Source organism: Lutra lutra, chromosome 3 (genome assembly GCF_902655055.1).
Source record: "Lutra lutra chromosome 3, mLutLut1.2, whole genome shotgun sequence".
In the NCBI taxonomy this organism is placed as follows: Eukaryota; Metazoa; Chordata; class Mammalia; order Carnivora; family Mustelidae; genus Lutra; species Lutra lutra.
In genome coordinates, this window is record NC_062280.1 from 24,125,113 (window position 1) to 24,137,538 (window position 12,426).

General features: G+C 36.0%; 1 long non-coding RNA gene across 1 annotated transcript; it reads left to right on the plus strand.

The window, feature by feature from the left end:
• The first annotated feature begins 1,095 nt into the window (after nt 1–1,095).
• LOC125096043 (uncharacterized) lies at nt 1,096–9,487 on the plus strand. Its single transcript, XR_007126036.1, has 3 exons — nt 1,096–2,033; nt 7,730–7,809; nt 9,010–9,487. It is a non-coding gene; the product is annotated as an uncharacterized LOC125096043 (long non-coding RNA).
• Nucleotides 9,488–12,426: the final 2,939 nt, after the last annotated feature.

Below are 12,426 nucleotides of genomic sequence, written 5' to 3' on the forward strand. Positions count from 1 at the left end.
AGGTTTTTGTTTTTGTTCTGTTTTGTTTTTACCTATCCGCTGGGAGTAACACCCCTCTTGCGGGATCATCGTCGTGACTATTTAAAAAACTAATTCGTGTTAAGTGCCTAATCGTGTGCTTGGATTATGGTAAGTAGCTGAGGTTAATGTTGTCCTTGAACATCCCGTGTTTCCTCGGAGGGAAGGCAGCTTGCGGAGGGAGAAAGGAGACGTGAAGGAAGGCATGGTGGTTTGAAGGGAACACTTCGGACACACACATGTTTGTGCCATGAAGATTTCTACTGCATTCTGGGGTCATACAAAGTCTCTCTTTTCTGCTACTCTAGTTGCTGAAAGCTGTGTCCTTTTAAAGCATATGGGCAAGTATCATATTGTGTGTGAAAATCAAAGAGGCAGGAGTCTAAAAATATGTAACCTGGATTCTATTCCTGGCCTGCTGCAGACTCCCGTTAACTTATTAATATGTGTATGCCTCAATTTCTTAAACATATATATAGAATTAACTCCTTCTCCCCCCTTTCCCAGGAATTCTGGAGTGATGATTGAGCTTCCTCACTCTGAGGAATTCTGTTGAAAGGAGAAATATGCATATATAAGGTTTATACTATTAGGTCACATAGGCTTCAGTTAGAAAAGTGCTTTGGTGACAGAAAAGGGGTTCTCTCTGTATGTTAACAGGAAACTGTTTTTGTCACTGGAATTTACTTTTTTGAAGAATTTTTAAGTTCTCATGTGAAAAGTTTCTGATAGTTTCCTTTTACAAAATTGAAAATGGTTGCACACTGGCAAAAGAAACTTAGAAAATACCCACTTTATCATGCTGACCTTATGTTAGCTCAAAGAAGGTCTGGATTATCTAAGGGCACAAATCACTGTTCATTCAGCTTGCTAATTTCAGGTAAATAATCTTAAATTTTGGAGTTGGGAAAATGGAGTATATACTTTTAAAATTATTTTTTTTTAACCAGGTAATTTTCTTTTTATCATCGTAGATTTCTCTACAGATATTTTATAATCAGGGCATGGTAATCCCCTGTGGAGGTGTAAATATGGGCGTATATTTAATATATTTATTATATTATATTATATTATGGGCATATATTTAATATGTCTATGCCCACTAGGACTTCACTCCATGAAATTCTGATTCAGTTTGGCCTGTCTTGGGATCTATAAATTCAAAATGATCCAAAGGTGATTCTAAAGCAAGTACTTAATTAAGCTACAATGTGGCTTTCACAGACTTTTAAAATATAAAAATAAGGTTAGCTTTTCCCTAGCATTGGCAGACATATCCTTAGAGAGAACATGCTACCAATTTCCCAGAAATGTTGTTATCCGATCTTAAGTGTGTTTGGATACAGTGAAAAATAAGAATGTGTGAGAGAAAGGCTAGGCCATCTTGCTTTACGTGGGCCCTAGCGCCAAGTTCACCTGTGTGGAACTAGAGCTTCTTTTGTGTTCTTTTGTCTTACCTTTATTCCTCATGAAATTTGCTGAAAGGGGTGAATCAGCGATATCCTTGAATCACTAGCATTTAGGAATCCCTGTTAGAGTTTGACAGCATTCAGTGGTAGCTCAGTGTGAAGTAGCAAGAGTATTTTTATTGTATGTTGTGTTTTCTTGGACTTTGACATTTTTCAATTTTCTTGGTTTACACTACTCTTTAAAATTAGTTTAACATCCAATTCAGACGGCTATTGTTGCAGAAAATGTGGTTATGAAAGAGCAAAGCTTTTTGTAATCTGGAAAGTGATACACAAAAGTTGCATCTAATTAAAAATCACCATCATGAATTTAATGATCCAAAGGATGCTGATCTTTGAAGCACATTTTACTACGTGTAGTTAACGTGTAGTTACTTAAACCCCACCTTTTGTAAAACGTTAAGACAGTTTTTTTTTTTTTTAAACTTACTAATCTTTTTATTCACAGATACCACATGAAACTTTGCTTTTGTTTCTGGCAACAATGAACCGCATTGAAGAAAATTAATTGAACCTTGAAATTTTCAAAATGCTTGTAGAGCAAAGGTAAATAAAATTGTTTCAAACTGCAAATTGTTTTACATAAAATCTAGGACAGTTTTCTTAGCGAACAGAGTTTACCTTTATTAGAAGAGATTGTTCAAAGTAACTGTGAAAAAAGGTTTTAAAAATAATTACCATGCTATTGTATGGTGATTGTGACAAATGCAAGCGATGCAGACATTGAAAAAGTAAAAGGAGTGGTTCTTACTCTACCCTGTACCCCATGCTCCAGAGATAATAACTATTAATAACTATTAATATATTGGTATGTATTATTCCAATATTTTATTTACACATATGGATGCATGCTGCATGTACACACACACACACACACACACTCAGTCTCTACCGGAGCTGATTTTAGTTTAGTTTTCTTTTAACAAAGATTATCCCTTTTTACATATTAAAGATGTTCTCAGTGAATGTTTTAAGGCACCTCTGAGTTAAAAGCTCAGGTAATGCTATTCTTGTGCTCATTTTTTGACTCAGAGGATATCAAGAGTGAAAAGCTGTTCATAACCAATTTTTCTTAGTGTCAGGGAAATGTACACCTGTTTTTATGTTTTTGCATCTCTGTGTCTCCCCAGGGGATTAAGCTTTTACTCAGGGGATTTCTGGTTGGGGGGAAAGGGTCTGCACCACAGTCTCACTCTAAGTGATTATTATCACACCGGTAAGTTTCCACTGTGGCTGCTGGGTGCCGGCTGTGAGCACATTTGAAGTCAGCAGGGGACCGTTAGCAACCTCCCCTTTGCTGAGAGGAGCGGTAGAAACCTCTGCTTCATTGAAGCACACTAGCGACCTGCGGTCAGTTGTTTCTTTTGTCATGCGGTGCTGTTTCAAACTGTCTTCTCTCCCACAGAGCAAAAACACACTCGACCAGGGGGGAAAAAAAGAAAAAGCACAAACAATCCCCATGCGTGTTTTTGAATTTTCCTCTGCTAATCTCATTGTTAATGGTAGGAGGTCTTGCCAGGAGACATTTGTGGTTTAGGCACCCTAAATAACGAAACATCCCCACAGTTCAGAACAATTAATACCAAGTATCAAATCAAACACTATTGGATACAAAACCTAGACTATGAAGTTGACCTTTCTACCTGTCTTATGAAAAAAATCTTTACAGATTGCTGAATTCTATATGAGGAGGCATATTTAGTAATCTGTAGAAGATAGTGGACACTCTACTTAATAATGACATAATTACATAAATTGCATACTGTGAAGCTTGCATATTAGATCATCAGCAAACGTTTATCCCATTTAAAATAAAAATGATCTCCAGTAGTTAGTGAAAAGTGATTCAAATCTACATCCCTTATCTATGCATGTCCTTTGCTGGCAGTGAACTTAGCAGCACTTAAATTCCTCTTCACTACAAACTGAAATGATGTTGTCCTTGGTTGAGAGCATTGACTTTTCTACCAAATGTAGTTTAGGTAGAATTACCGTTTATAGTAGGAATTTCAGAATGAATTCAAAAGTCGTATTAATTAAAAAGCATCCCACAACTTTTACCTCTAAGCCACCTAGGATTAATGAATCTCCTATCAAAAATATTTTGAAATTTGTATTGTATGTACAACATGGTATTGAGAAAGAAGTCTGTTTAGCTACAGATATCATTCCTCCTCTCAAGTAGTTAAGAAACTAATGATAGAGAAAAATGCCATCAGCAGATGGCTAATAAATGGGTGTAGGTTGTGGTGATGAGGTACTTCCAGCAGGCTATTGGCTTTATTTATTTGTGTATATATTTCTTGTCTTGTTAACTGAATCATAATAATAAATCATAAACTTAAAAAACTGAGAATAGAAAAATTTATAATAGTGATAATTTTATCACTTTCACTGCCTCAAGGGACACTAGTTAGGTAAAGAAACGATTAGTTTGAAAACAAAACTATCAAAGGCACTCGGGTGCCTCAGTAGGTTAAGCATCTGTCTTCTGCTCGGGTCATGATCTCAGGGTCCTGGGATAGAGCCCTGAGTTGGGCTCCTTGCTTCTCCCTCTCCATCTGCCGACCGCCTCCCCCATCACCAGCTCATGCTCTTTCTCTGTCTCAAATAAATAAACAAAATCTTAAAAAAAATAAAAACCATGTGTTTTTTCAGTGTATTGGTTATTGATGCTGACATTTGATTAATTTGATCTTTGGCATTTGCAATTAAAAGTACTAACATCATCATTTGGAGTGCTAGGGTTGATTATGAGGATTTAGAATTTTGTTATCTCTTTTTTGTGATTTTAGGCCAAGTATTTATCTCTCTGGGCTTTGATGTCTCCCTTGAAACAGATACAATTATTTCTATCCCATGGCTTTGCTTTAAGAATAAGGAAGTCTTCGGAGCAGGAGAGGAAACCTCTGGATTCCTTTCCCCTCCCAAGGGGAAATAGCTTCTGTCTCCATTTTTGCCTCTATCCCCACAGAGGAGGGACAGGGCTCTGATTCTCTGACCTTCTTTCAATCATTCTTGATGTTCCTGATTCTTAGGCTCCAAGTACTCTTTCTGTTTCTTCCCCTTTTACCACTGCTGTTCCTCTTGTGTCTCTGGCCCCATTGGATTTCTGGAACCTCCGCCTTCAAATAGTAGTAAAAGATGCAAGATCTGATGTAAGAAGAGGAGACAACTCTGATGACCTTAGCAGGCAATTCATGAATAAGACAGAATTTAGGTTTTTCTGGTAGGAGGCCCCATGTCTCCGTGGTTGGGGTTCCATGGAGGCAGGGAGTAGCGCGGGGGAGAAAGAGGTCTCTGAATGGGCTGGCTGCTCCTTGTCATCTCTCAGTCTATTTAACTCACCCTGTACTAGGAGGACTTCCTTTAAGAGACGTTCAGTTAGCTGACAGAGCTTCTTAATTTTCTGTGCTGTTGAGAAATTATATTGTTTGTTGTGTTTCCATGGATATCTCATTGGGAAATATTTCACTGGAAAGCCAGGGGAGTTTGAATCACATATGGTTCAACAATTGCCAGAATGAACCCAAAGTATCTTGAATTGAATTTAAAAATATATATATTTTTAAGGATTTCTTTTGTTTTTAAGTAATCTCTATACCCAAAGTGGGGCTCGAACTTACAACCCTGAGATCAAGAGTCACAAGCTCTACTGCCAGGTGCCCTGAATTAAAAATATTTTTGACACAAGTAATACATATTTACTGTAGAAAAATTAAAAAACACAGAGATGGTTAAAAATCATAAATATATTTTCACTATTTTATACAACTATTGTTCAAATTTTGTTGTATTATACTTCTAGAATATGTGTCTTATAAGTCAGTAGGTAATTTATTTACATTAATATTATCAATTACTATTACATGTAATATAATATTACTTATTCTATATTATATGACATAAATAGAATAAGAAACTCTGATAGCTTTTTAAAAAAATATAACAAATATGTAGTTCTTTCTATGTCAATAAGTGCATTTTTATAGAAATATTTTTGTTACATGTCTGTTTCCTATTGTTTTTGTTTTTCTCAACCTTATATTTTTCAATTTATTTTGTTGATGCTGCCATTTGATCTGGTAATTTTAACCAAAGTTTTAAAACCTAGAGATTTTTTTTAAATACTTGGATTCTGTGTGATAAATACATACTGTTTTCAGTATTACTACTTAATACATTATTCAATTTCTTTTTTTTTTTAGTGGTATTAATATTTGCTTGTCCAGTTTAAGCAAAGTGTGGGGTTCAGCCATTTTGTCATCAGGGATCTGCATGTGTTTGTCTCTCTGCATTTGCAGTTGAACTACTCCAACCCACAGGTTCCTGAAGTCTTAGAGTCTAAGGTCATGTCTGTTTTGTGCTTAACTTGAAGACGAACCAAAACAGATACAAATCATATAAATTCTTACTTGTACAACAGAATGAACAAAAAAACAAAAGTGTTTATTGAAATCAAATTTTTCTTTTGCACAGCTAATTGCTAAAGTAATTATAAGTAATTAGGAAGGCTTTTTGCTGGTTTAAGTTATTATGTATGTGGATATATATTTATATTTATATATATTTATATTTATATATAAATCACTGAAGTTTATAGTTTTTCACTTAGTCTTTAAGATGAAAATATGTAGATTTTTATCACACATAAGTGCTATAAAAAACAGGGCTTCTTGTAGCATTTTGAGATCCCTAAAGAGTGGGCTCTCTATCCATGAAATGTCCAATCTTGATTTATTCTCATTCTGTTCAGCTCATCTCCCTCATGGCTCACTGAACCACAAGAGAATGGATTTCCTGAAATGGTAACTTTGGCTTTCAAGGAATCACTTTGTGTCAAATCATTCATTATTCTGAGATATTATTTCTCCAGTCATCTTGAGTGACCCAAACTCCTTACTAGGGGTAATTTTGAGAAACTAACCAAGAAATTGGTTAGAGTAAGTGAGTCTTTTCTTTTTGGAATAAGCAGGTACTTTTAGAAACTATATTCCTATTGGAGGGAGGAATATTAACTTAAGAAAGCTATAGTGTCATTTTTTTTTTGTCATGAATTAGATTTCTTCTTCATATAGGTATGGTTGCACCGTTCTCATTTTTAAAGGGCTTAGAGAGGTTATAGGGGATCATTTGAACATATATGATAGTAAATTTAAGGGTCCATCTGGTCCTCTCTGTGTTTATGCATCTACAAGTGAAAATAGATCAATAAACACACAAATGTGTTTTGTTACTTTAATTAATCTAATGTTACTAGTGAGGAGACCTTTGAATGCACTGAAATTCCTTTCACATGCTGATTAGTATACTTTTATATCCTAATATTCTCTTTTTTTAATGGGGGGGATAGTGTCTCACTTAAACCTGTGATATAAGAGGCTCTGATACAATTAAAATGAGCCAAACAGCTATGGAGATATTTCTGCACCTCCTTGATGAAGAAGTAATCTAGTTTGATGGATATCTTTATTTCTACCTTAATCACAGCATGCAAGATTAGCAATACATGTGTTTCACTTCAATTAATTACTCAGAATGCATACACAAATACAGGGCTTTATTTCAATTAATTACTTTGAATTTCAATGAACTTAAAAGAGATCACAGCAAAAGTATCCATCAGAGTCCTCAGAAAAATCTAATGAACGTTAGAGAAATTTGCAACCTCCTCCAAGTCTAGATATTTTGCCATCATGGTGAAAAATCTGAAAGTACAAACATGTAGAATTTATAACAATAAATCAGATAATTTTGTGACCTAATATCCTGTCTTTAGCTACAGTCATTACCTGAGGGTTCAAAGAACAGAAAAACTACTAGATTAACAATGCCATAGTTATAGGAAAAAATGGAAAGGCATATGTTCTTACTCATACATTGATCCACCATTTATGACCCCAACCATAAATTTTGTTAGTGACTATCCTGTCATGCTGCCCTTGGAAAAGCTTATAGATTTAAGACAAGATTATTTTCTCACTTTCATTCCATAGGCTAAAATTCCAAGTTCTAAACATCTCCTTATGCAGGGGTAGTATGTAAATAAACTACAAGAATTCTCTTTAAACTTAGAAACTAGAAATGATCCTTTGATCTTGCAATTTTATAAAGGGTTCAAAATTGAGAAAAAATAGTAATAACAATTACAGTAACAATAATGGAATATGGACTGAAAAGAAACAGGAGGAAAGGGCTCAAATAAAATAAAAAGCCATGTAAACCTCTGTTTTATTCATCAGAGACCAAGACCTGTAGCTGGCTAAGTATCCCCTGGAGAGAAGACAGCATGCTATCCAGGATGCTGGAGTTCACAAGAAAGGTACCCTGTAGAGACCTAACACCAGAAGTAACAGAATCACGTGAAAAATCAAAATTTATTAGAAAGAACATTTGCAAGAACATTTGCTGGAGAAAGAGAAAAAGTGATGAGAACAGCAGTAGAAAAGTTACTTAAAATTAGGTAAAGAAAGCCATTAAAATTTAAAAAAAAAAAGACTGAGAAGAAATAATTTTGTGGCAGGAACACTGTTAATTCACTATAACAAAAAAAAATTGAGAACTGTGCAAATATATTTACTAAAAATGTGTCTGTAGCCAGCTCGATACTTTTCCTTGAGTGCCATCGTAGATGTCTGCACAACAAAAGGAAGGACACATTTTTTCCAATTTTATTTTAAAATTTATTCCTATTTCAAGGAGAAGTGCCTAATCTACTGAACTGGGAGGAATCCATCAAGAGTGCTATGCAGAAGTTAGTATCAACTTCCCCTTTCTAACTCTAAGCATTTTTGTGATAAGATGTAAAGGATGCAATGTTACACACATACACACACACACACACACACGTATTGTATACATACACATTGTATATACATATGTGTATAAATGTGTCAATATATACCAAGATAATAGTATATAAATACATAATATACATAAAAAGTTTTTTTTTTTTTTTTTTTAATTTAGCGGGTCACCTGGGTGGCTCAGTGGTTAAGCCTCTGCCTTCAGTTCAGGTCATAGTCTCAGGGTCCTAGGATCAAGCCCTTCATGGGGCTCTCTGTTCAGCAGGGGGCCCGTTTCCCCCTGCCCCTCTGCCTGCCTCTTTGCCTACTTGTGATCTCTCTCTCCCTGTCAAATAAATAAATAAAATCTTGAAAAAAAGTATATTTATTTAGTGCCCTGGCAGCAAAACTCAATGGAGTTAGCTTAATTTCTGTACTTTGTTAGAGGATGTACCCTAACACCATTTGCATCCTGTCCTAAGGCAAAAGTATTCATACAACAGAGTAACAGCCACAGGAAGTTTAAGTTTGGAAAACAGTCTTAAGGAATTGCCTTCCTAGTTCCAATTTGGCTCTCTTGTTATACGAGCATTTAAAAGCTCTTCTAAAAGAAAGCAAAGCAAAATAAAACAAAAACAATAATCAAGAAGCCCCCACACCTTTCAAAAGCTCTACTGGAAAAAAAAAATGACAATAAACAGGGAAAATAGTAATTTGTCAAAATTTCAACTTAACAGGTTAAGCTTACAATATAACACATGTTCAAGAGCCCCTTCTGAAAAAACTAAAGAGATGAAAATACTTCACACATTGCTGATATCTTCTTGAGAAAGAGTAGTCCCGTTGAAGGTACAGTTGCTTTCTGGCTTCTCTTAGAAAATCTAAATTCCAACATAGTTGTTAGATGAAACTATACAATCCAAACCTCCTCTTATTGACAATGGAATTTGGCTTTGGGTAAGTGACTTCATTACTCATCCATTAGTTATTCTTTGAACAAAAGCAGTTTTGTTGCTCAACTTAGGATCTGAACAGATAAACGTCCAACACCCTTTGCGCTGAGACTTGGAGTGGTGCCAAAGCCATCTTGAGAGTTCAAGAGTAAAGGCTACAGTGTTACAGGATCTGAATATCAGATCCATTCACATTTAATCAATGTCCCTGAGCTGCAAAATACACAAATAATTGCTTTTCCGGAGATTACTCAATTTTAAAATTTTTTATGGTTACCACACTGGAAAGTTCAGTTTTTCTAAAGTCAATATACTCTATTGTCACAAGAACAATTAGAAATAACTCACATTATGAAAGTGGAGATTGTTCCAGAATAGTTTGGAATGAGACAGAATGTAATGGATCATTTCTATCTCTGAATTATAATGAGTTATCCAGATAACAAATAAGGTGGTTTCTTTTTAGTGTACATTGATTAATAAATGAAAGAAACAGTTGTAAACCAAGTCCTTGTAAAGATGCCAAAACAAGGTGGATTTCCCATACGAGGTGTTTAGAAATCAGGGACATGTATGAAAACTTATTGTTATGTCAGAACAATGTTAGTGGCTGAGGAATTTTGTTTTGGTTTAAAAATAAGCATATGTTAAAACAGGGAATAAAATAGACAAAAATTATAATTTAGTTGTTGGCTTCATTTCCTTGTTACTTAATACCTAACTTTTAAAGATACTGAGCCTGCAAAATAAGTGAATGTTTGTAGCTAAAACTCTCTTTCCTTTTGAAAAATCATTGTTTAGTACTGCCTGATTTTCTTTGACATTTCTACTTTCACACATGGTTATTTTTGTAAATGCCCTGCTCATAATACTACATAGATTGTGGAGATCTGCTTCAAGACACTGAAAAATAGTTAAGACTAGAGAAACTTCTGTCAGGTGAAAAATCAATGGGCATATCAGTCCATATATGCATGTATACATACACACACATATGCATAATTTATATTTACGTATTAGCTCGCATTAACCCAAGGGATATGAGAAATAGTATGCATTCTTCAATGGAATCTGTTGCCATTCTATTTGTATCTGAAGTACCTTTTATTGAATAATAGTAGATATTCAATAAATAGTTATTGAGTTTCCAAGATAATTTAAGCTTCTTATACTAAAAATAATGCCCAGTATTCAAGAGGGATTTCATTTGCTTTCAGATATCACAGGTTAATTTCTAAAAATGTGTTGCCTTTATTTTAAAACCATTGTGCCAAGGTAGCTCAGTCTCTTCATAATTGAAAGCATTTTATTTATTTTTTTTTAAAGATTTTATTTATTTATTTGACAGAGAGAGATCACAAGTAGACGGAGAGTCAGGCAGAGAGAGAGAGAGAGAGGGAAGCAGGCTTCTTGCTGAGCAGAGAGCCCGATGTGGGACTCGATCCCAGGACCCTGAGATCATGACCTGAGCCGAAGGCAGCGGCTTAACCCACTGAGCCACCCAGGCACCCCAATTGAAAGCATTTTAATTGAAAGGTGATCCTTATTCTTAGATTTAAACAGCCATGGCCACTGACTGCCCAGCTTTGGGTTATCTCCAGATCAAAAAAGAAAAGAAAGCTTAGTTGAACTAAGTAACGTGAATTGGCACAGTTGCTTGTCTACGTTATTTGTTTTAATACTTCTCTGCAAATGGTAATGATCATTTTCCTGGGAGAGCTTAAGTCAAGGATAGCAGGTTCAAATGCCTCAGGGGCCAGGCTGGTAAGTACCTTCTGGAGTTGCTGGGTGGGAAGAAGACTTGGCAGGAGACGCTGGTGTACTCTACTTAAAGGTATTTCCGTTCTGTCTTCGCTTTTTAAAATGGTGGGTTCCTCAAACAAAACCAATTGCCTCCCTAGCACCTGAGGCAGAGGGGCTAAATTAAACTGAATATACAACAGTGGTTCTCCAGTGGCATCTGCAAAAAGGAGGCACAGGAATGGGAACGACTGGATTAGTTTGCTAATGCAAATTTTAGTTCGCAGTTGGAAATTTAACTCCGTAGGCCCAGGAACCCATACTTTTATGTGCAGACCAGTGTATGTTTCTAAGAATGTATTGCTAAAAATATATGAAGGATCATCAAAGTAGATGCACGTTTCAAAAATGATCAGAAATGATAACAAGTGACTGAAGAAGCAGTGTTTGCTGAAATGCGAGGTCAGAGGAGAGGCAATCCTGGTGTTTAATATTGGTTTGTTTTACACATTCCTATCTATTATATTTGTTCTTTTTGAGCTTTGCTTTTGTAAAATTCAGACCGAGTGTGCAGTGGAGTTCAAGGAAAAGAAATAATGTGAGTATATAGATTAATACAAATAAGTCCTCAATGGTGTGTTGCAATTTATTTCTGTTCTTCCTGTCGGTATATTCCCACCTGTTGAAACGAGTGCTTCCTAGAAGATAAAATGCTTATGATTATCCTCTTCTAACTGAGAGGCAGAAGTGGTATGAACTATGGGAAGATAAACTTCTCTTTACCATGATCTCAGGAGTCATATCAGCTGACAATTGTCTAAACTGTACTTGTTTTCCTAATCTACTACTTTTCAGAGTGATTATGTTCAGTAGAGAAAGCATTTCAACTCGACTTTTTTCCACCTGACCCGTTTGTCTTGCTGTGGTTGTCTCTTCAGCTCTTCAGTTTGTCACCCTCAGACCGACCACGACCACCATCTAGCGCCCCCTCTCCCCTCTCCAGGTGAGTGTTAGCTCAACCCCTGTATTGTTTCCTGTGCTGATTCCTGGATGGGGCCTGGAGATCCTGCAATGCTCAGACATGCCATGTGGTGAGCAGTGGCTCTCAGCAGCACGTGGAGCCCAGGCAGATGGAGCAATTTCAGTATCAAGAAGATTTGGACAAGAAGAGTTAGCCAGCAGCCTAGGCAGAAGTCAGTGTGGAAGGGACTGTAGTTATGGGCATGGGGATTCAGAACAAAGTCTAAGTATCAGCAGAGTGCTGGGGGTGGTAAGTCTGTCTTCCAGTCCTGGAGCAACTCCAGTCCTAAATGGGAACCAAGGTAGAAGCATCGGAGAGACAAGAATCCTCTCTCAGCGGCAGGAATAAGATGTCTAGTCTTAAGAGTTCTTAGATTCTTAATCTAAGAACCTAGTTTTCAAAAGCTGGGTTTAAGGTCAGAATGAGATTTGATTCTAAGA